The following is a 24900-nucleotide window of genomic DNA, read 5'->3' as shown; positions in this document are numbered from 1 at the left end:
TGGACATGTGTAGGGCGAGAGCGAAGCCAGCCGGTTGCGAAGAAGGGTTGAAAAGAAAGAGGAAGAGAGCGTATTTCTACTGCAAACGCAGCCCCAGCCCACTTGTCCTTGAGGTTTGAGTGTCGCTGGTGTGCGGCTACAATGGTGATTTCCTGTAGCGCATATGGCTGTACAAATCGATGGAATTCCAAGCCGGATGGCGTTGCTTTTCACATGTATTAAAGATTTTTTTTTTTTTCATTTGTTAACTAAATTAATTCCCAAAACTTTTGAAGCATCAGAAAAAAGTGGAAATTTTTTAAACGGAAGTAACTAATCTTCGAACTTTTCGAAAAACCTAAGAAAAATATTTAACAAAGAGAAGTTGTTTCAGTTGTAAGTATAATTCTTTACTTTTTTCATAGATTTCCAAAACGTGACGGTCAACGACAGATCTGGGAAAAAGCGACAAAGCGGAAATATTGGACTGCGTCTCCGAACCATGCATTGTGTACAGTGCATTTTGAAGACAAATGGGTCTTAAGAAGCGAAAATCTAACTCGATTAAAGGATGATATGGTGTTCGGTATATTAAGGTTTCCCTCAAAGGAACGGTTTCACAATGCTTTTAAGATATTAGATAAATCCAAACATAAGTTTAAAACATTTCTCTTAAAAGTGTGCTTCGTAGCATTAAAAGATGTGCCTTAATTATTTTGCAAATTTATCATTGTTATGGTGACGATGTCAGGGGTTTTCGTATTTTTTTAAGAAATATAGTACAGTATGTATTAGCAACTACGTTAAGAACTGTTATTTTATTCACACAGAGAAAAGAAATCCAAAATGCTAAAATTTGGCGTCTGTCTTTTTATATCCTATATAGGCTTGTTATTATATGTGTGTTGTAACATGTATAAAAATGTTAAATATATTCAACAATATTTGGTAATTATATATATTTAAAAACTTTTATGTACGCTACTTGAAACTTCGTGAAAAGTTTTCAGTCTATAAAGGCCTATTCTATGATTTTTTAAAATTATTAATTCTTATGCAAACAATTAATAAACTTGAAAGTTTCTTACATTGTCAGTATATGCATAGCATTACAGTTATTACAAACAATTCTCTACCAGTGTTTAGCTAAGGTTTGCATGTTACGTTGGTTGAGTAAGTAGACTGGAACATGAACATGATATTGAAAAGACTTCTAACTTCTACTAATACACGTATATTACAAGAGATTTGTAATAGATTAAATGAAAAGTAAGAATTAGTTTTTTATAAACGTTGTGTATGAAATTATAAAATTTGAGAAGTATAATAACAAAAAGAAGTGCGTTACGAAGACATATGTCGGTAGTGTTACCCACTGAAACATTATTCCCACTTCAACTCTCTGTAAAAATAAAAGTATGGGGTTGAATGCGTCAAGAGTGGTATATAAATAAAATTTGAAGCTTCTTCCTAATTTCATACGCAGGTGTCCCCCACCTATAGTTGCAAACAAAAATTTTTCCTCGATGTTGAAATTTACTCTGCGTATTCACAAAAAAATTTGGCAGTAAATAGGTATTTAATTTTTAAAAATGAAAGTATTCATGTTTCGAAAAAAAGATTAAAGCGGTGTGGGGAAGAATGTTTACAGATAATTCAGTAAAATTTTCAGTTTGATTGTTTTGATAGTTTCGGAGCTGTTGCGAGTTTAGTTTGGAGGATTTTACGGCCGCGCGAGACAAGTTTGGCTCGTTTTCGTTTTCTTCCAGCGTAGGAAGCAGGGAACAAACGCCGATACCCGGCTTCACCTCGCATCCTTTGCTGGCCTTCCCTTGTCCTCTCCAGATGTATTACTGTATATTAGCTCCATGGTGATGACGGGACGGAGGATGTGTAACCTGTAACGAGAATGCTGATACCTTGTTGCTTCCTGGGACCGCTACTCCTCTAGCTGATACAGAAGTATCAGCTACTTGTAACCGGTACATTACTGTAACAGTAACTGGTTGGAACTGATACCGAAAATTGCTGTAACAACCCACCTCTACCAGTGGTATACCCATTTCCCCAAACTGTCACTTGCAAAGCATCTCATGTTTTGTTTGCGCACACCGACGACCCACGTGAAGCTGTTAACAAGAGACTGTTGACAGGAACAAAAGCTATAGAAGGATACGTATAGGCCACTGGTACTAATTTTCTGGATCAGCGGGTCTCCGACAGACCCCAAGACCAAACGTGAAGTGTCTGACGCCCGAATAAACAGCTTTCGTGCAACTTAAGTTTTTTGAAGTTACACTTCTTTAAATGGCGAGAGTGAGTATTTTTTTACTATGCGCGCGCATCGTGCAACGAAATTTTCACAGGCTTAAAAAGAAAAAAAAAGGACTAAATTCTAATAAAAATTATATATATGTGCTTTCAAATCTAATTGTGAATATTAGTGATAGAAATTGTGTTTATAAACTTTTCCAATTGTATCTATATATGCCAGGTTATGTTCCAGTATGTATAATTTATTCATATTAATTATTTTCATGCAAAACCAAAGTTACTTTTTTTTATGCCAAGTAAATATAATTTCTAACGCCCGTACATACATAAGTACACACACCAAGTTTTTATTTTTCTGTTGTTGAAGTAGAAACTAGGTTACGTTAGGTGAGTTATATGCGTAAAATCTAGGTTTTTGCATGTATAGGTTGCTCGTAACTAAAACATCGGCATTCAAAACACTAAAATCATGAATTACGCATGAATTCTTGCACAATCGTGTCATTTTTTGTTCCGATGCAAAGATACAAGAGCAAGCGAGCGAAGGAAGTATCGGATTTGTTCTGGGACCCATAGCGGGTCAGTGAAGCGATGGCTCCACAGGTTCAAGGCTCTTGAGAATACCACTTTAGTTTCTCTCACTTTTTAAAAATTTCTTTTTTAACGTTTCACTTCCCAGAAAGAAGTCTGGTGGCAATCCACGTCCGCGACATCCTGTACGAGAAAAACCAGTCCGCTAACTCGACCGTTAATCGCACTTCTGGGAAGTGAAACTTCCGGGAAAAACTACTGGTGGCCATTTCCCTCCACTAGAAAAACTTCTGGAGACTACAACCTCCCCACGAAAAACTTCTGTAGACCAAAAACACATCACGAAAAACTACTAGAGACTATTACTTTCCCGCGACAAACTACTGGAGACTATTTCCCAAGAAAAAATACTGGCGACTTACTTTCCCAAGAACAACTACTAGAGACTTACTATCCCACGAAAAACTACAGGAGACTATTACTTTCCCAAGAAAAACTTCCGATAAAGAACTGCTTGAGACAATAACTTTCCGACGATAAATTATGGGAGACTATTGCCTTCCCCACTAAAAACTACTGGAGACCATAACCTAACCTACATAATACACTTGAAAAAGTTTATAAACACTATTTCTATTACTAAAGTATACATACATAATGTTTATTTGTATGTGGCTTTTTTTTTATCTTGTGAAAATTTTCGTTGAATGGTGCGCGCGCATCGTAAAAATTCAGTATCATTTTTTAATGCACCTAAAGAAGTATAACTTTTAAAAAAAATTTTAAAAAGCAATGACGAACCTACGGAAAATCCTTGGCCCGTGGCAAACCGAAAATATATTAATATCTCTGAACTAATCACAACCACATGACAAGAGTGGGCTAATGTTATGAACAGCCAAGAGTTAAATCCAGGATTTTAATAATAACCCCCGCGGCTGAACGGTATGCGACACACTTTCCCGCCAAAAATTTCCTGAAGTGTATGTGCAAAAGGTTACATTTTTGTAAAATCACGAAAACGCTGTAAAAGAATAGCCTATATTTTGGGGATATTTCACGTAACTTTCAGCAAATTATTTTATTATTTATTGTAGTTTTAAAGTGTAATACGTTCGAACGATGGCGGTGCCATTAAAATATATCGTCTTGATAATGTCTATGTGTAAGATAATCGGAATATCGAACATTTACCCTTGATTAGCTCATTATTAGACTAATATTTAAGTATATGAAACATTCGAGTAGCCCTTATTCTTCAACTTTCTAATAATTTAGCGAGGTAGTGAACAAATTGAAGTTAACAATCAATGGGTAGTCCCATACAATCCACTTTTATCTGAAATGTTCAAAGCACATATCAATGTTGAATATTGCAGTTCTGTTAAATCCATTAAATATGTAGACAAATGTATTTATAAGGGCAGTGATATGGCTGTCTTTACACTGACAAAAGAAAAATCAGCACGATGAGATAGTACAGTATCAAATGGGTCGTTAAGATTAATACCAACGAAGCAATGTGCGATATGTGCAAAATTTTAGCTCAATCGGACAACTGCGAGTCGATCCTCATCGACCATGAAGTTTCAGAATTTTCGCTCAGAAAGTAGTGTATCAGATTGTTTTTTGGTTATTTTAGCACATTTGCATTGTTGGCAACCGTGTAGCGCCAGCGCTCTCAGGGGAAACAGGAAGTGGCCGGTATTGTGTGGGCTCCGATGGGAGAACGCAAAGGATACGAAACGGGGTCGAATTTCTCTTCTCGACTCTCGTATCTCGCATCTCGTATCCGGCGACGAGCCACGGTCCCAGAATCATGACGTTCACTAACTGCATTTTTTTTCTTCGTGCCTATCCCGTTACCATCCCCAAATATATCGTACTTTCAACACGAAATTCATAAATGAAATACAATACACGAAAAATTTGGAGACGCTCTAAAAATGTACATTTTCGAGTTGGGTCACAAAGTGAAATCGCCGTCTTGAGATCTATGTCAATTCAATTCAATAGGTTTTAATTATGCACATATATCACTTTACAGCTTTGGTGTTTACATCAAGACACTCCAGCACTCGGTGCTCTTTTGCCTAATCTATGTTGAGAAATATTTCCATTTCAAATTTGATAATCGTAAAAAAAAAAAAAAAGTTGAATTAAAGGAAAAATTAAAAAAAAAACTTTAGTACTGTTGTAGCTTGGCTTCTGTGTTGTAGCCGTGTCCTTTGGCGATTAATTCACCGACGATTCGGTCGACATTGCAGTCGCCATCAAAAGCGACTGCAATGTCGACCGAAACGTCGGTGAACTATTCGCCAAGGACACGGCTACAGCCCAGAAGCCGAGCTACTTCAGACAATGGCCGTGGAAGCCTGCGAACATTATTAACTTTAGTACTATTTTTTTTTGGAGGGGGGGGGGGGCCCTCCTTGGCACAATGTCTTCCCGAGGGGAAGCCTACTTTTCACAGACGAGAGAGCCAAACGCCCGATCGTGCATCTTCGGTTTTTTTTTCTTTTTTTGTAGGTTAGGTTAGCTACATTATAAATACTTTAAAACATTGGTGGACGGTTGATTTGGTTAGGATAGCTACATTAAAGATACTGTGAAATCATGTTTGCAAACGGTTTCCTAACCCTGGATAGCTACATATTGAAAAGTTATTTGCTAAGCAACCATAAAATGATTTTACAGTATTTTTAATGTAGCTATACTTACCTAATATAACCAACCATCCACAATGTTTTAACGTATTTATAATGTAGCTAACCTATCCTAATCGACCGCAAAATTTAATGCCACACCGGTTTATACAATGAGATAGAACGGGGGGGAAAAAAAGCGAGCATGAACTTCGGGTGTGGCTCTCTCGTCTGTGAAACGGCTTCCCTGACTCGAGCCAGTTTGTTTTACAATTAGTGGAAACAACACGGCAGTAACTTTGAATATATATACCTACTGTATAGAAGTCGCGAGTGGATAGGATTTACTCTACGTTTTTCAGGAGCCTATGATGAGCAGCTTGGGAACTTCACCGCTGCAGTGCGCTGCCGTAACGCCCTGTATCGTCTTAGTTGTTATATACACGTTAGAGCGCAGCACTGTCCCCCGCTGTCATTCCCCGCACCCCAATCCATCATTCACTGCAGCTCAAGGTCGTTTAACGGGAGGGGGAAGGGGTGTTTGAAGAGTTCGGCACTTGTCCGCTAGGGACCACCACAAGTCGATGCCATAGAGATGGTGGCGATTGCAGCGGTGAATTAACCAACTACCTCAAAACCGTATTAGAAATTTTAACCTGGACTGGCGACTTCTATACAGTATATATATTCAAAGGCAGTAACGACGGCCCCGGAAGACACGTTACCCGGGTATGAGGTCACGCAGACAGCAGTCACAGAACGAGGAGGGAGGCAACAGAGGTGCGACCCTCGCACTGCCAAACTGACACCGTGTTTCGCGCGACACGTGACGCTATCTGTATGCGCAGAGCATCAGGAAAAACCAACGCGATTTCAAAACCACTCGGGACATCCGATTGGGGAGGGGTCTTCCAGATGCACCAACTCGAGGTTTGCTTATTCAAATTAATTACTCGTAGCTCATGAAGCGTAGAAGTTGTTGCAAAGGTTTTGACGTGACAACGTCTAATAATCGATGAACGCCGGCTGCACGCACGAAAAAGTGTCCCGTTACACTCATTGTACGCTTGCGCCGCATCTATCTCTCTTTCACTCGATTGGAACCATCGATTTGACTTTTTCGAGGCACATTAAACTTGAAACACTCCCATTCGTTTCCTACTTGTCCTATCATCGTCCTATCCTTAAAAGAATAACACAGATTGGAAGAAGTTAAATAGCAAACATGTATAAAAGTTATAGTTAAAATAATCTGTTCGTTAAAGGAATAAACATATTTGATTTAACGAGTGCAAATAAAAGTAAATTTATCAATTAAATTGTAGATTTCATTTCACTCCTTCTTTGTATCCATATAAAATAGCGATAATTCAATAAAAATGATTCAATTTTGTTTATAAAAAATGTAATCATTTCATCAATGTATTGTATGACGTCACGTTAAACTATCGTCCGTAAACCGACTTTACATACAGACAACTTTTTTTTTTTATTTTTTTTTTGCGACGTGTGGTTTCGCAACTTCCCGCCCGTCGCCGCTCACGGTCTGGCGGGTTGTCGTCCTTGTGACCGCTGTTTGGCGCATGCGCGATAACCAGGCGCGTTGCATCACGAGCGAGGAGGGGGGGGGAGACAGCTTCCCCTCTTCACGTGTTGTTGCACAGGTCTGCCTATTCATTCCCCTCCTCCCTTCCTCTCCTAACCGCTTCTCTCTCCCGGCATTCATCATCTGCTGGGCTGACGTCATACGTATTTCAGCCGGCCCAGCTGTTTTGCCTGCACACACACACACTCACACACGCAGGTGCCACTTCACTCGCTACAGCGTGTCCAACGTTCTGGGAAGTCAATTTAAATTCAGTTAAAAAATCTCTTTATTTTGTCTTTTCATAGTTATTTACAAATACAGGATGCATTGACACACCAGCACAAAGGCTGGGTTCGCAATTGAAAAAATAACAGGAACAGTAACAGTAGGTCGTGTGCATAGGATATGAACGCCATGTTTCCTAACCTAACGATTCACAATAGCAGAAAGTTGGTCGTGTGCATGGGAGCGAGGTCGTGCGCATAGGAGTGAAATGAATATATTTTATTTCGGTCGCGTACGCATGGCACAACAGCCAATGAGAGAAGAGCAGGGTGCTTTTTTGGCGGGACTAGAAATATGTATATATTTATTAACCATATTGTGGTAAGAAAATGTCGAGATAATAATAGTATTATCGTTATTTTGAAAGTTTATTTACTAACACTGCTAACAGATGTCGCATAGTTCGCGAAATTTCATTGGCTGAAATTAACAGTAAGAATTCAATTGTGAACCAATTTCGCAGTTCGCACAGGTCGTGTGCATGGCTTGCTATGCACTCGCTTAATTTTTTTAATTGTGAACCCAGCCTTAGGGCGGTATTCCAAGACGTTTTGAGTAAGGAAGCGAATATGCACTGCTTTTTGGGCAACTGCAGTACCCTAACTCTCCGGTCATATTCCAAAACGTGTCCTAACTGAACCCCTGTAAGGTATCAGATCGGCAGCCGTTTTAATAAACGAGGACATGTGCGAGGCTATTAAAAAGTCGTACTTTGTGGAATCCATCGTAATTTTAGCTTATTTTTTAAAACTATGTAATTATAATGTGAAATAAAATATTTAATTTTGGTTGTACAAGAATAAACGATGAATTTTTGGCCGTATTTATGTTTGCTGTTTTTTAAGATATTAGGGGGGGGGGGGTAATTGTAATCGTAAAAGTTCCGTTAAAGTTTATTAAAAAGGAAAAAAAATATCTATACAGTTATGGATCAAATCGGCAACAGATAGGACACCAAAAACAGTGCCCTAAAAATAAGGGACTAGCCGTGTCCTATCGTGCACTTGGAATATTATATTTTTAGGGTACAGGTATTGCATATTCAACACCTAAACCCTTATTTTTGTGTCTTGGAATACGGACCTAAGTGCTCTTTTGCCAATTACATTTTTTTTTCATTTCAGTTATATATACACTCAGATTATTTACAGATACAATTGTTTCATTTAAGGAAAAATTTTAAAAAAACCTTAGAATTGTTTGTTTGTTGGAGCATCAGCCGATCAATCACGGGGCCCGTGTGTTTGGACGATGAAGTGAGTAAGGGGGGGGGGGGGAAGTAGGGGGGGCGGGCCACGTGACCGGCGGGTGATTTGTTCGGCGGCGGGCGCGAGGTCACGTCCAGACGGGAGGCTATAAATACTGGCCCGCCCCCGGCGGCGGCGGCGGCGGCGGCTGTCAAACACAGGACACTGCCCGGAGCCCCCGACGCAACTGCAAATATTGGCGCTGCCACCCTCCCTCCCCACCACCTAACACCACCACGCTACCCGCTACCAACCAGGGGCTTAGCCGGGGGGGGGGGGGGGGGTTCAAACCCCCACCCCCCCTTAGCAACAAATCTTTAATTAATTTCTTATTCATCACTCAAACAAATTTCATATTAAAATTTATTAAAAAAAATTTCCATTACAATATTTAAATTTAAGTACCGAAAACTGCTAAAATAGCGCTATTTTACACCTTAACATCCAAATTTTCCCGGGGGAGTACCCCCGGACCACACGCTTTAATACGGGGGGGGGGGGGGGGGAGATGCTCCTAACACCCCCCATACATAAATCCTGGCTACGCCACTGCTACCAACTACACTGCTCGGGGGACGCACCACAACGCCGAAAGTACAATAACGCCGAAAAACATAACGCCGAATGCCAAACTGACTACAACGCCGACAGCTAGAAAACTGCTGCGTACCACAAAGCCGAAATACATTAACGCCGGAAAATGTCATTGCAGGACTGCCACAAGGTTATGTTAGGTTAGGTTGTGGTATGTCCCCAATGCTCGCTGCAAAGTTCTCGTCTCCAAAAATATTTGACGATAGAATTGTAAAGGAAATATTGAAAGGTGGAAAAAAAATGGCTTCCGATTTTTTTTTCTCCATAAAATAAAAATTGGACAGAAAACATCAAAAATGCTTTAAAAATCATGTCACACTATCATGCGTTTATTATTTTTTTAAACACTTTTCGATTTTCATCTCATTTTGAAATTCAAATAAACGCATAACAGTGCTTGATGGAAATTTTTTACTTATGTTTTTTTTGTGCATTTACTAACTTTTAAAAACCCCTATAAATTGAACAAAAAACATCGTTACATAATACAATTATTTCGCCAACGATATTCACATCAGCATACACACTAATCGCCCTTGATGTTGTGCCGGAATAAGAACGCCATCTTCTGTCTTCACTGGGCACGATTCCGTCCCACATCCAACATATTCTATAACCCGTCCTATACGCAAAAATATTTTATAGAAATTCAAGTGAACCAACTTGTCAGTCGCTATTGACGTCATAACCCCACAAATGTCTACGACCAAACATACTGGAAGGTGCTGGAAACGAAATTGACAATTTGACAGCGTGAAAGGCCTTTAGCTACCATCAACAGTAGTACAACCTGGTGGAGATGTGAATTTCCATTTTGAAAATATTCTGGCATAATATTAACACATTTTCCCCCCATACAATTATTTTTTCTATTACCAACATAGATTTAGATAATTAAAGATATATGGATGTCATGCGTTCATTTTTTTTCCTGCAAATTAGTGTATGCTAGGTCCCAGCCAACACGTACACACATACGGTTTGCAGAACTTCAGAAACAAAAAAAAAAAAAAAACACGCAAGTTTAAAAAAAAGTCAAAATATCAGACTGGTGTCTGTTTACGAAAAACGTTGATGATACGCTGAGATGAGGAGTTTTTTTTTACAAACTGTTTTTTTTTTGAAGAGTAATGGCTAAACGCGTGTTTTCCAGAGTAAGTAATTCTTCGACATGAAGCACCCGGTACAGATTATTGAAAGCACTCCAGGGACTTGCATTACACCTTTATCATGGGAGTAAAACTTTACACCTTAAAATCACAGAAAATAACTAACATAAATAGTTTAACAGTATTAAAAAAAACAGTAAAACAAATATGTACTTATTGAATATACTACCTACTCTCTGAAGGAATTCTTTAATTTGATTGATAATAGAGAAATTGAACTTTTTAATTTGTTGAATGGATTTGTGATAACAGCTGCTTCATTTTTTGCATAAAGTATCAAGTATCACTATACAGTTAAATTGTGTAAAATGTTCTGTAGTTTTTTTTTGTAACTTGCACATGTAAATATTAATGTCTGCACATGCATATTTGTAATTAAAGGGAGCTACATGTATAACGTGACATGTTCTATATCCCGGAGCCTTGACTCCATGTGGGATCAACGGAACTAAAATACAAAATAAATAAATAAATATCTATTTTCTCCGCCAGGTAATGTTAAGGAATTGAATATATACATATATATATATACACATATATATCTTTATATATATTTCTTGTGTGCGTGTGTATGTCACTGAACTCCTCCTAGACGGCTGGACCGATTTTGATGAAATTTTTTGTGTGAGTTCACGGGGATTCGAGGATGGTTTAGATTCACAATTGGATATTTTATCTCGATTCTGAGTTAAGAAAAAACTTAAAAAAAAAAACACGCTTTAAAAGCAAAAAAACTAAGCACTGTTGATAATTAGCCTCCATGGCAACGGGCTTTTGCATTTTTGTTGCCTTCTGCGTAACCATGGGAAAGTTTTTTGGTAACGGCAGTGGCGTGCCCAAGAGGAGGGGTATGTATAATGAGAAGATACAAAATATCCTGCCTAGAAATACTTACCGCCATATGTACATTTGGGCAGGACAATGTCTGTCGGGTCCGCTAGAGAGATAAAGAGAGATGCTTAGTATACGTTTAAAAAATTACATTATTAATAAATTAAAAAATTGATTGAGGCATTGCAACGCATGCCGGGCATTATCTAGTATATATTTTATTTATTTATATATATATATATATATATATATTCAAGGGTTCAGCATAGTGCCTACAGCTGGATTTATAAACTCTACGTAAGCAATTAAGGATAGGGATATAAAGAGGCATGTTCCTATCTGCTATACCCCGTGAGCCACGACACCAACTTCTAAGAATACGTTTTCGTGAACATCGGGTAACGTACCAAGCGCACCCGTGTGCTAAATACATATATCTTTGTGATAAAAATACATTATAATCTGGGATTACGCAGTGAACAAACCAACATTCCACAATTCATTACACCGTGTCACATTAGCTCAGCGAGCAAGAGCGCGATCTAGATTCAATGGTTGTGGGTTCAAATCCCAACGCAGGCTACATTTTTTTTTCTACACTGGGAACCTTTTATTATAATAAGTCCAACCAGCGATCAGTAATGTTATCAAACCACACCCTTTTTAAAAAAAAATTAATTTACACATACAATTTATGAAAAACGGCAATTTTTCAATTAAAAATGCATCTTATCTGTATATATACATTTAACTTCCGCACACGTACATATAAGTAACTACGTTCGTTAAGCTGCAAAATAATTATGTGACAAAAGTTATGTAACCAAATGCTTATTATTTTCTTTTTTCGTTACTACTTTATTTTAAAGTCGGTACAAGTACGAAAACTGCGATGGTGTTATGAGGGGAAAACTGCGATGGTGTTATGAGGGGAAAACCGTGATACGTGTGATATCTTTTAATAGTTTCGGGACACTTAAGTTGGAGGGACACGCAAGCGTCTAACGTATTTTGTGAACGAAAGACTGAAGACTATTAAAAAAAATGTATGAAGTTATTTTATAGTTCACTTGCAAAAAAAAATATAACCTAGTTGGTTTAGTAAAAACAGAGCACTTTTGAAATTAACGAGATTGTACTTTTTATTGATGGGTTAGTTGCAAAATCTAATAATATAAAATTTAAAGGATACAAGGGAAATCGAATTTGCGTCAATGCAGTTTATCTACGATATATTTTAAAAAATTACATTAATCAAACTAATTGTGTCAAGTTTCATTGCAATAGTGATAAATGCTACCGATTTACATATTTTATATGTATTACTTGATTACTAACTTATTTCACTACTTAGAAAAATTGTAACAAAAAATCTTTGTTACCCCGTGAGACAAAGAAATCCGCATTGTTCGCATCATGACCCCCACATTCGATTACAGGCCCCGGACCCCCCCCCCCCCCCCCCAAACCAAATTTACAGTCACGTGCTACATTATAATTGCGTGGTTATTTCTTACCTACACTCGTTTAAAATGTTATTTAACCTGAAAATACAGGGTAGAATTATGTTTACTATTTTATAAGCTTTGTTTATAAAATTATTTTACTTTAAAATAATCACAGCAAGTAATTTATACTTATTTCACACACTGAGATAAAAATGAAAATAGATACAGAAAAATAAAATTAGCTGTAGGTGTGTATTATCTTCTAAAATTTCATTAGATAAAATATCTATTTTTTTATAAAAATTTATAATAGTTATACATTTAAAAATAAAAAGCCCAGCGCCATCCTTGTGGGGGGGGGGGGGGGGGGGGCATGGTTCGCATAATAAACTTAGATCTAAAGTAAAGGAAAACCATATCGCATCTTCAATTAGGCTAACAGGCATGAGTCTCTATAAAGTGTTAGTTAAATCATTAAAAAATTATGGACAGTCTTTTTTAATAAACGTATTATGTTTTAATCAGCTGATTAATTCTTGTGAAATTTAACTTTATTTTAAATTAAAAAAATCTACCTAGCATGAAATAATATTTAAAACCAATTGACTGAGCCATGCATTTAATAATACACAATAAGTATAATAATAAATACATATTTGCTTAAATCCCAATATGTATAATTCGGGAATCTGTTATTTTAAAAAGTAAAAAAAGTTTTCGATGTGTCGAGGTATCGAACCACTAAACCGGCGCGCAAACCTTAAAGATGGGAACACACAAACACTAAGATGTTGCATGCATATACACTAACAGATAATTCCGTGGGAAGAATTTAGCCAGTAAAAAATTGCAACACATAAATAGAGAATGGAATTTTTTTTATGAAAAAAAATTTTTATGAAACTTTTTTACAGTCGGTAAGGTAACGTAGAGTGAGTGAACATGTCTAACGCGAGTAAAAAAAAAAATAATTAAAATATCTTTACAACGTTTTCACTAGCATAAGAATTGTGACAATTCGTATAGGGTTATGTATCATATATATGCCCATTAATTCAGTCCCAGATTTAATTGAAGACACTATAAATGCTTTTGATACTAAGTTTTATGAAAGTAAAATGTAAAATGAATTTGCTACAATTTATGTAAAACAAAAAAAAAAAATATTTTTTTTTTGGCAAAACTCCACCCCGGAGAAACCCCCCCACATAGCTCCCTCACAGGGAACACTAGAAACGTGCTCCCCATCAGGAAGCCATGTTGGGGGGTTTTTTGTTTCCACCCACCGTCTCTTTGGTAGCCTGACTTGTTGCAAGGGATTGTATTCCTACCAGAGAAAATTCCACCATTCTCTCTGGGCAATCCGCCTTGGAGGAGCCGGGGCGCGAACCCGGGTCCTACAAGTCACAAGGCAGGCGCTCTACCCCAGAGCCAGAGGGTAGAGCGGCGGTCTGCGATCTTCTTAACGCTCTTAGCTCGCGGCAAATGCAGGTTTAGTTCGTTGCCAAGCAAACAGTTTGTAACACTACAACAAATATTTTTTAACGACTATGGTAATTTTTCAAATATATATTTACGGAAATGGACGCATTTATTTTTTGTGTAACCCATGACAAGATAATCAGTCATTTGATTTTGTTTTGTTTTGCTTATTAATGCGCGCAGTTAATAACTGGAAAGCTATTTCGGGAACTGTTTACAAATAACTTTACACACAGTCATAAATGCCTGGGTAAGATTCCGAACCCAGTATTACGGCGATCACTATTTTGAAATATCTGAAATTTCAAATGAATATTTGTGTTTCATTTACAAAAAATCTACGGAGAAAGCAACTATTTAAAAGAGTGGAAAGTTGGTTAGTTTGAATAAGCTACATTTAAAACTCAGTAAAATAATTTTGATAGTTGTGCATCTAAATGCATCTAAATTATTATTTTATATTTTTTAATGTACATGAAGTAACTAAACCTTACTTAAATCTACTTTAAAAAAAGTAAGTTTGAGAATTTAATTGACATAAATTTTTGAATTTTGATATATATATTGGATAAAGCTTGCATAGTTTGTTTAAAAAATAAGTTATGTGACAGAGACCATGAAAAACACATATTCGAGGCTATTAGATACCCTGGTACGATGGTTAGCACTCTAAATTTATTTTTTATCGATTGTAAACACATGTATGAATGTTGCTATATATTAATTAAACGTGTATTATTTTTAGAGCACTTAAATTTTTATTTTAGTGAAGTTAAGAAACTCTTAGGTACATACTTTATTTTATTTCATTACTTAAAATTAATTTCAAAATGATGCTCATTCTTGTTCACTTTTTTTTATTTTTATCTTGCCATGTGTTTGTCCGTATCATAATTTATTCTTGTCTCGTCCCAAGTTGATTTTGTGACCGTCTCTGTACGCAAGGTGATGTTCTAAGTGCCCGCCTACGTGAAGGCTATGACCGTTGGCAGGTACTAAAAAACACGTGAAATAAAAAATGACGGGCGTGGTAGTGGCGGCGGTGTCGCGAGCTGGTGGAAGGACGGCTGAGTTGGCAGTACTGCACGGCACTAACACGCGGGTGCGTGGGAGGGGAAGCCTTTTCTTTTCACAGACGAGTTTTTTTTTTCATTGAAAATAAATATGGCGATGTTGATAAAATGTTACTAATGGTCAATTTGGTTAGGTTAGCTAAATTATAAATACTTTAAAACATTGTAAACGGTTGATTTGGTTAGGATAGCTACATTCGGGGGCGCAAAAACAGGGGGGGGGGGGGGGCAAGGGTTTTCCCCCCCCCCCCCCTCCCTCTGAAACCTTGAAGTGGGGGTAAACGGGGGCAAAGAAAGTGCTGTGTAATCAACTTTTAGATAATAAAACTGCTTAAATAGCACCATTTTCCACCTGGAAATACAAAATTTTCCCGGGGGAGGACCCCCGGACCCCCCGCTTCAATAGGGGGGGATCGATGATTATTTATAAAAAAAGGTGTATTGCACCCCCCTCCCCCCTTTTGGAAATTTAGTTGTTGTTCCCCTGGCTACATTAAAGATACGGGAAAAAACATGAACTTCGGGTTTTGGCTCTCTCGTCGGTGAAAAGAAGGCTGCCCATGACCGTTGTCAGGTACTAAAAAACACGTGAAATAAAAAATGGGCGTGGCAGTGGCGTCGGTGCTGGGAGCTGGTGGGAGGACGGCTGGGTTGGCAGCACTGCACGGCACTAACACGCGGGTGCGTGGGAGCGGACCCCGGGCTCCCGAGGTTGCGTCACCCCCCCTCCCCCCCTCCCCCATCACCTCGCGGGTGACGTAATGCTACGCGAACTGTCCGCCCGGCCTCGCTAGCGCGTTGATATTTCGCGGTATGGAAGAGGAAACGCCGCTATTTCAAATGCAAACACGAGTGTCACTCACGGAGTCTCGATCAAAGCAGTCTCCGGGATGTTCGTGGTTGTACGGGTGTTGCAATATGGCGATGGTGAGGTACATCGACATGACTTAAAACCACGTGAAAGCTTGTACCCTGACAGTTCCCAACTCTGTGCGTGTTAAGGTGGTGGTAGTAGTAGTATCGTAAATTATTTTTCTTACAGTAGCTGCATCCGAATACTTGCCTCTAATTGTTAAAGCCTTCTTTTTACAGACGAGAGAGCCACAACCGAAGTTCATGCCCGCTTTTTTGTCCGTTCTCTCTCATTGTATAAACCGGTGTGGCATTACAGTTTGCGATCGATTAGATACATTATAAATACTTTAAAACACTGTGGATGGTTGGTTATATTAGGTAAGAACAGCTACATCTGTTTTTTAATATTAATTTGTTTTTCAATTTCCCTGATATTTCCCTGTTTTCCAGATTTTTCCTGCCCGCAGGGAACATACAGCTGTGGTATCATCAACATTTTACTCTTTTGCAAGCTCAAGAACGCCTCAATACCTCAACCCTCACCGAAGGCTAATTTTCGATAGTAAAAAAAAAAAACACACTGCATTGGTTGAACGTAAAAACTTTGATATCCGAGACTGCGTTATTTCGGTTTTCTAAAGTTGCCAGGCCTACGTCTGCAGCCAGCCACGACCTGCGCACCAGCTGGCGGGCAGACGTAGCAAGTGACATCCGCCGAAGCCACATTCAGGGCTATACAGACGGGCAGTAGCGGATCCAGAGGGGGGGCTAAGGGGCTCAAGCCCCCTCCAAAAGCATCTAGGTCCACTATTGTTTCAGTGTTTCCCTTGATACCTTGATAAAGCCTAGCCTCAGCTGGGTTTTCTATTTAAATTAATTTTTCTTATGCTAAATTATAGTAGTAACAAATCATGTTTGATTTGGAGAGTTTGACAAAACCTAATTCCATCCATTATATGACAATAAAGTAAACACATTTAATGATTTTTATTAGATTACACGTATATAGTTATGTAGTGGTAGCAATTTAAATAATGAAAATAAACATAAAATGTGCACTACAAAGGATAATATTGAGAATCGGCTCAAAAAATTACTAGAAATTTTAGAGCATTCTTGCACAAAAACATGGACTGAATTGTAATGATGTAACATCACAGGCACAGTTCAAACAGACATTTATTAGGAAATCATTAAGATTTTAATGATAAATTTAAGTTTTCTTTTAAAACTTTGCTTAAAATGTGTTGTTATACAATGTCGTGGGCCTCTTTGCATTAACCAGACACCAAACCAATATCCTGGATCGACCACTGAGAAGGGGAAGCCTACGATGTACATTCTGTATTGCACAGACCCGAACAAGCCCGAATATCTACCTACCTTCCGCCAATTCCTAAACAACCATTAAAATGATTTGACAGAATTTTTCTTTTAATGTAGCTATACTAACCTAACATAACCAAACCATCCACAATTTTGTAAAGTAATAAAAAAATTATCCCGTAGTTGGCCGAAGGTAGATATTCGGGCTTTTTCGGGTCTGTGCAATACAGAATGTACATCATAGGCTTCTCATACAGAAGTCACCAAACATAGGGTGTGTTTTAGCGAGGCCACAGAACATCCTTCAACGATACCCTCGTCGTTCGTAGAGCACAAAGTCGCAAGACGCGAGAAAAACTACAACTTTAAATCGTAAAAAAGTAGTAGAAAACCATTCCTTCGCTAGGACGACCTTTTTTTATAGTTTATTTTTATCAGGAAAACAACGCGATATTGTCAAAAAGATATTTTCTTTCACTGTGCGGAAGTTTTAACACGTGAAAACATCGTAACCTTCTTCACACATAACGGCTGCACATCTATAAACAAAATCGGCGGAACACTTCACTTCAAATGTGGAAGGCGGCAATTCAAAACAGTTGAAAATGGCCGAAGCTTGCGTTGCGTCTTTTCGTGATTACATTAATGCAAACACGTGTATAAATTTAATCATTTAATAAATATGCTAAATGTATATTATATATTAATTTTAATTATTTATTAAATAATGTAATCATTTAACATTTATAATGCGATAAAATTTTACATAAGAAAACATAACCTCACTTACCTAAATAAGCTCGATAAAGTTTATTAACAGAAATTCTATCACTAATATTCACAATAAATGTTTTTTTTTTTTTTAATGATATGGACCAGTACTCAAAATCAATCAATAAAGTATACTATTTAAAAGCACATACATAAATCTTATTTGTATGTAGCTTTTTTTTTCATCCTGGGGAAATTTCGTTGCGAGGTGCGCGCGCATCTTAAAAAAATTCACGCAGTCATTTTTTTACCCCTAACGCGCCTAGAGAAGTATAACCTCTGTGGTGTCAGGCGGAAGCCTGGCGTAACCTACTTTTCACAGACGAGAGAGCCAAACGACCGATCGTGCATCTTCGGTTTTTTTTTTTTTTTTTTTCGTTCATTGTAAATGTGTTGATAAAAGGATACTAATGATCAATTAGGTTAGGTTAGCTACATTATAAATACTTTAAAACATTATGGACGGTTGATTTGGTTAGGATAGCTACATTAAAAATACTGTGAAATCATGTAAACGGTTTCCTAACCCTGGATAGCCACATATTAAAAAGTTGCTAAGCAACCCTAAAATGATTTTACAGTATTTTTAATGGAGCTATATACTTACCTAATATAACCAACCATCCACAATGTTTTAAAGTACGCATTTATAATGTAGCTAATCTATGATGTATGTTAATGAATAATTTTAAGAATGACATAAGTTAAACCCGCGCATTTATAGAATAAATGGCCACGATTTTTTCCCCCCGAATAAATACACCTGTTGTGGTACGGAAAAAAAAAAGCGAGCATGAACTTGGGGTGCGGCTCTCTCGCCTGTGAAGTCAAGGCTTCCCCTCAACTGGTTGTCGGCGGGACGCGGCGATCGTCGCTTGTCGAGCACGTGACGGAATGCACGACCTGGTTCCCAGTCCGCGCAGTTGCGGTGCGCCGCGCAGTGCTGCCACTAGAGCCAACCTATATTACACCGCTCGGTCTCCGAAATCATTAAAAAATCGGATATCGTTATACAATAAACCACCAAAAAAAACCGTCGAAAAATTAGTTTGCAACAATAATAGTTGTTCATTTTCCATTGCTGTGACTTACGATGCATGGGGAGAAGATTGAATATTCAACATCTGTTGATTTATATCAATTTTAAGTCCTCAGTCCTGCCTGACGGGGAAAAAATTTTATTACTCTGGCGGTAAAATTTGAATCTAGAGAAGAAATGGAATATTTTTTTACTTGCGAAAAGTCGTGTCATACACCCACATTTACACACGTAGACGATATACGTATTTGGGGTAACACGAGTTAAGAATGAACATGAAAATTAAGAATTGTTAAAATTATGTACATTCTGTGACCGGAGTAATGAAGAGAATACAATTATTTCACTTGAATTTTTTATGTTTGTATCCAATGATACAGAGACGTGGGCTGTACAAACCGGATACATGGGATACTCCTGGCGGCCATTGTACCATGTACGCCCGCGCACGTGGACAGCCTTCATTTCACAGACGAGAGAGCCACACCCGAAGTTCCCCGAAGTTCATGCTCGCTATTTTTTCCGTTCTATCTCATTGTATAAACCGGTGTGGCATTAAATTTTGCGGTCGATTAGGATACGTTAGCTACATTATAAATACTTTAAAACATTGTGGATGGTTGGTTATATTAGGTAAGTATAGCTACATTAAAATTACTGTAAAATCATTTTATGGTTGCTTAGCAAATAACTTTTTAATATGTAGCTATCCAGGGTTAGGAAACCGTTTATTACATGATTTCACAGTATCTTTAATGTTGATATCCTAACCAAATCAACCGTCCGCCATGTTTTAAAGTATTTATTATGTAACTAATTGACCATTAGTTATCATTGGGAAGCCTATGATGTACATTCTGTATTGCACAGACCCGAACAAGCCCGAATCTCTACCTACCTTCGGCCAATTCCTAAACAACCATTAAAATGATTTGACAGTACTTTTAATGTAGCTATACTAACCTAACATAACTAACCTAACATAACCAACCATCCACAATTTTGTAAAGTAGTAAAAAATTATCCTGTAGTTGGCCGAAGGTAGATATTCGGGCTTGTTCGGGTCTGTGCAATACAGAATGTACATCATAGGCTTCTCGTTATCATGATTTGTCCAAAAAAAAAAAAAAACCTAAGATGCACGATCGGTCGTTTGGCTCTCTCGCCTGTGAAAAGAAGGCTTCCCCGCCTACCAGGACAGACACACGGTGTAGAGCTTCGGGTGGAAAAAAAAAAGGGGGGGGGGGAATGTTTGTAAAGTCGGATTACGGACGATAATTTTACGTGATAACGTCATAAGAAAACATTGATAAAAATTGCATACTTTTTTAATTTTCAAATATTATTTACAGTTATTTTAGGCAAATTTAATTTTAAATAATTCGTTTGAATATAATCACGAACAATTAGTTATAGAAAAACTGAAATCAAATCAATGTCAATGATTGTTAATTTGAAATGACGAAATTGGAAAAATAAATCATTTTTTTTTAAATTGTTGCTTTTAAAAAACCCGCCTTAACCTGTTATAGAAGATTTTCTCGCACGGTGGTTGGCCGGTTCTTGCACGCTCGGCTCAGGCGGAACGTGACAATGAGTCATGCCTTTTCGTGCGTGCAGCCGGCGTTCATCGATTTATAAGACGTTATCACGTCAAAAAAAAAAAACAAGCGATTTGAAAACTGCTCATAAGTAACACAGCATAAAATAAATGTCCCAGTTAATAAATTTCAATTAGCATCAACTGTAAGCGTTTTATAAGAGTTTTTTGGTTGGTTCAAAATCGCAATTAAAAGAGTAACTCAACACAAGTTCTAGATACAGCCAGGGGCGTAGCCAGGGGGGGGGGGGGTTAGGGGTTCAACCCCCCCCCCCCCTTAGCACCGAATCTTCAATTAATTTCTTATTCATCACTCAAACAAATTCCATATTAAAATTAATAAATTTTTTACCATTACAATATTTAAATTTAAGTACCGAAAACTGCTAAAATAGCACTATTTTACACCTTAAAATCCAAATTTTCCCGGGGGGAGGACCCCCGGACCCCCCGCTTTAATACGGGGGGGGGGGCATGCTTCTTATTAACACCCCCCATAGACAAATACTGGCTACGCCACTGGATACAGCACTGCGCGAGTAATGCTTTCGTTGTTTTCTCGCACGCAGCGCTACCTGCGCAAAATGGCGACTCCTGAGCGTAAAGCCGTTTTTGTGTCCACCAATTTGCTAAGGGTGAATTTGCAATTTCAGTTCGACGTGCGTTTCGTTTTTAAAGTTTAACTGTGTCGCAGTCAATGACCGTTGGATAGGTCGCAAATGGTCGAGACAAGAGCTCTTTTTCGCTGGCCTCCACGTTCACCTGACATGCCATATATTTTATTTCCTTTGGGGTTTTTATAGACGATCGTGTCTACGTTCCGCCGCTACCTAATGATTTGCCAGAGTTGAAACACAAAATGGAAGAAGCTAATGCTTCCGTTACTACGGACGTGTTACCAAGGTATGGGAAGAATTGGACTTTAGCTTGGTTGTGTGTCCTAAAACTGAAGGTGCACATATTGGAAATTTGTTGGAAAAACTATGTTATTTAACTTAAAATTGATGCATGATTTGTTGCAAATAGTCTTAAAACTGTTATAATATACTATTAAACTGGGACATTATTTAATAGACATCCGGTATACGAGTGGTATCTCTTCACAAAATGCGTTTAAGCGTGCGAACAATGCATTTTCAATTTCCTGCATTTTCCCAGTCGCCACCAGGGGGGTGACAGTAGATAGGACGAACTGAATCCTTAAAAATTGGATCATACCATGTTTCACCAACATCGGGAAAAACAGATTACAAGTTTTGATCTCTTTAGTTTATTACATGTCCAGTTGTTATTAATTTGTGTTAATCTAAGTTGCTGTTACAGTACTAGAAATTACTTCTATTCTAATTATAAATAGTTTTAAATTAATTTAAGTTAATTTTAGTGAAAGCAGGCCTATACTGCATTTGGCTGTATTTTTTTCGTTGTCAAGTTGCAAAGGAATGGTATGATCGCAAGGGTTTTGTTTACAAATTTAAGCGAACGATCATTACTATGGGAGTGGCACCTCTCCCTTTACTTACTCTATGGTCGCGACACGCAAGCTCAAAGAGCCTAAACGAATCCGGTAGGGTCTTATATGCTACGCCAGAAACTCAACACAGGAAACGCCAAGACGCAAAAAAAAAATTAGACTACGTTTTCAAAAACGCGTTTATAAACCATGCAATACGCAAAAACGCAACGCAAACATCGCCCGACTTTCAACTTCTTGTGTTTCCGCCTCCCACAGACGAAGTGGAGTGTTCCAGAAACTTATAAAGACGCGGACGTCATGTGCATATTACATACATCGCAATTTCACTTGGAAAAGGGGGTTCAGGATATTCTTTTATTTTACATGCTTTATATTAGCTTCACCTGTATGTTTGTCTGTCCGTCTGTAACTCTTTCGACTAAGAGTGAGTGACTCATCACTGTAAAATGTCCCACCCATTTCATTACGTTCGTTAGCCGAGCGGTCTAAGGCGCGCGACTTCTGAGACGTCAGCATTCGGATTCAGCGATCGTGGGTTCTACTCCCGGCCACGCCGAAAAAATAAATGTTTTTTTTTCCCCCGGTAAATTCTAATATTATATCCATACATCTAACTGCAAATGATTCGTAGAGACTTTACCATTTCTTTGTGACGTTGCAACTCCAAATAGTTATCTCAGATGGTAATAGGTAGTGTCGGTAACTCATTTCCCTATGATAATTATACATAAATATAGTTTAAAAAACTAAAAAAACATGCTTTTAAAGAATATCAAACTAAAAAGTTAAAAATAAATATAGTTTAAAAAACTAAAAAACATGCTTTTAAAGAATATCAAACTAAAAAGTTAAAAATAAATATAGTTTAAAAAACTAAAGAAACATGCTTTTAAAGATTATCAAACTAAAAAGTAAAAAATAATTTTAAAATTAAATTTATGACAATAGTATATAAGCAATACTAGTATAAATGAGAAAAAAGCATGGGGCGCTTAATATTCAAAAAATATGGCACAAAGCGCCTCAAGCTTTTTTCTCATTTATACTAGTATTGCTTATATACTATTGTCATAAATTTAATTTTAAAATTATTTTTTACTTTTTAGTTTGATAATCTTTAAAAGCATGTTTCTTTAGTTTTTTAAACTATATTTATTTCAGTTAAACCCTGATAAACACGTAGCCTTTTAAACTGTTTTTTTTTCTTCACGAAATGAAAAATATATACATCGCAAACTTTTTGCATTAATTAGCTGCCATGGTTACATTTTTAACGGTTTTTTTTGGGCTGTACAATTAAGAATAATCAAATACAAAACAGGACTAAAACTTTCTAGCTTCAAATACAATTGTTACTGGTTACTTCAAGAAATTGTTGGAATCTTTCAAAACATATTATTTAACTTTTACCTGGCCTTTCAAAATCCTCACATTGGTGAGGATTTTTGACAGCCGAGCAAAATAAAAACGTTTTTGTGATATAAATGCAAACCTTATCATGAAGTAGCCAGTAGCAGTGCAGTTACACCTAAAAGGTTTTACGTTCTGTAATCCATTAAAATCTTCCTGTTTGTACAGCCCAAAAAACGTTAAAAATGTAACTTTGGCAGCTAATTAAGTAAAAGGTATTCAATGTATTCAATGCGTGTGTGTGTATGTATGTATGTGTGATACATATATATATAATGTGTGTGTGTGTTTATGGATTTGTAAATGCTAAGGGTGCATGATCGTAAACCTTTACAAGAGAAATTTCCTCAACAATGTAAAGCCTTAATTGTTGTCGGCGGCATCCAGGCAGAGACGGACTTGATCATTGTTGAGTCGCTCTAACACCTCCAGTTACTAGGTGTGGTCGGTACAGGGTTGGCCGATGAGGGTGGGAGCGAAAGGCGGCACGTAGTTTACAAAGCGACGCTAAGAATAGCCGGTGTTATCACGAGGTACGTGGAGCAGGGTGGGTGTCAGGGGGAAAGAGGGCGTGGTCCGCACAGCCCAGGGGTAGCAACTGTACACGCGGAACATTCCCACTAAAAGAAAAACAAACCGTGCGGTTGAGAAATGCCAACATCAAAAATTAATTTTTTTTAACACAATGAAAAAAAACATTTAATTTCTTAAAACATAACATAATAAAGAATAAACGAACATTCTTGGTCCAGAATTTCTGGGATGGCGTATTAACGGAGTGGCGTATTGGTCATAATGGCAATAACTTAATAAGCATGGCTGCAGAGCAAAAATCTTGCGTGTGCTTTGCTTTAAAATAGATAACATTTACACATATTACAGTTCTTTCCTTTGTTTTATTTCGTTAGAATTCATGCACTTAATCATTGGAATTCGATTATATTAAAGAACCTCTGTGGCGTAGTCGGATGCACACCGGCTTACGGCGCGAGGGGTTCTGGGTTCGAGTCCGGGGTAAGGCATGGGTGTTGTTAATCTACGTACGGATACTTGATTAATATGATGATAAAATGGCTTCGACTAAGAAAAAAGGCATCTAGTGCTGGTTGTGGGCGGAAGTCTATGACAATTAAACAAAACAAAAATTGCCAACGTCTACTTCCGAAAAGTTAACGACTTTTCAGGTTGTTCGGTTGTCATCCAAAGAGGATTTTTCTCGTCTTCCTTGCTCTGTGGCGGAGACGAGGCATGACCGTAGAGACCTGCAAAATTCGCG

The 24900-nt window shown here is 37.7% G+C and overlaps 1 protein-coding gene across 6 annotated transcripts in view; it reads right to left on the bottom strand.

Moving 5' to 3' along the window:
• The window catches only part of LOC134540647 (actin-binding LIM protein 3), a 117607-nt gene that overhangs the window by 76597 nt on the left and 16110 nt on the right, over positions 1-24900 (bottom strand). The window lies entirely within an intron of this gene.

This window comes from Bacillus rossius, chromosome 17 (genome assembly GCF_032445375.1).
Source record: "Bacillus rossius redtenbacheri isolate Brsri chromosome 17, Brsri_v3, whole genome shotgun sequence".
NCBI lineage: Eukaryota > Metazoa > Arthropoda > Insecta > Phasmatodea > Bacillidae > Bacillus > Bacillus rossius.
The sequence above is the reverse complement of the archived record's forward strand: the minus strand, read 5'-3'. Positions and strand labels throughout refer to the sequence as shown.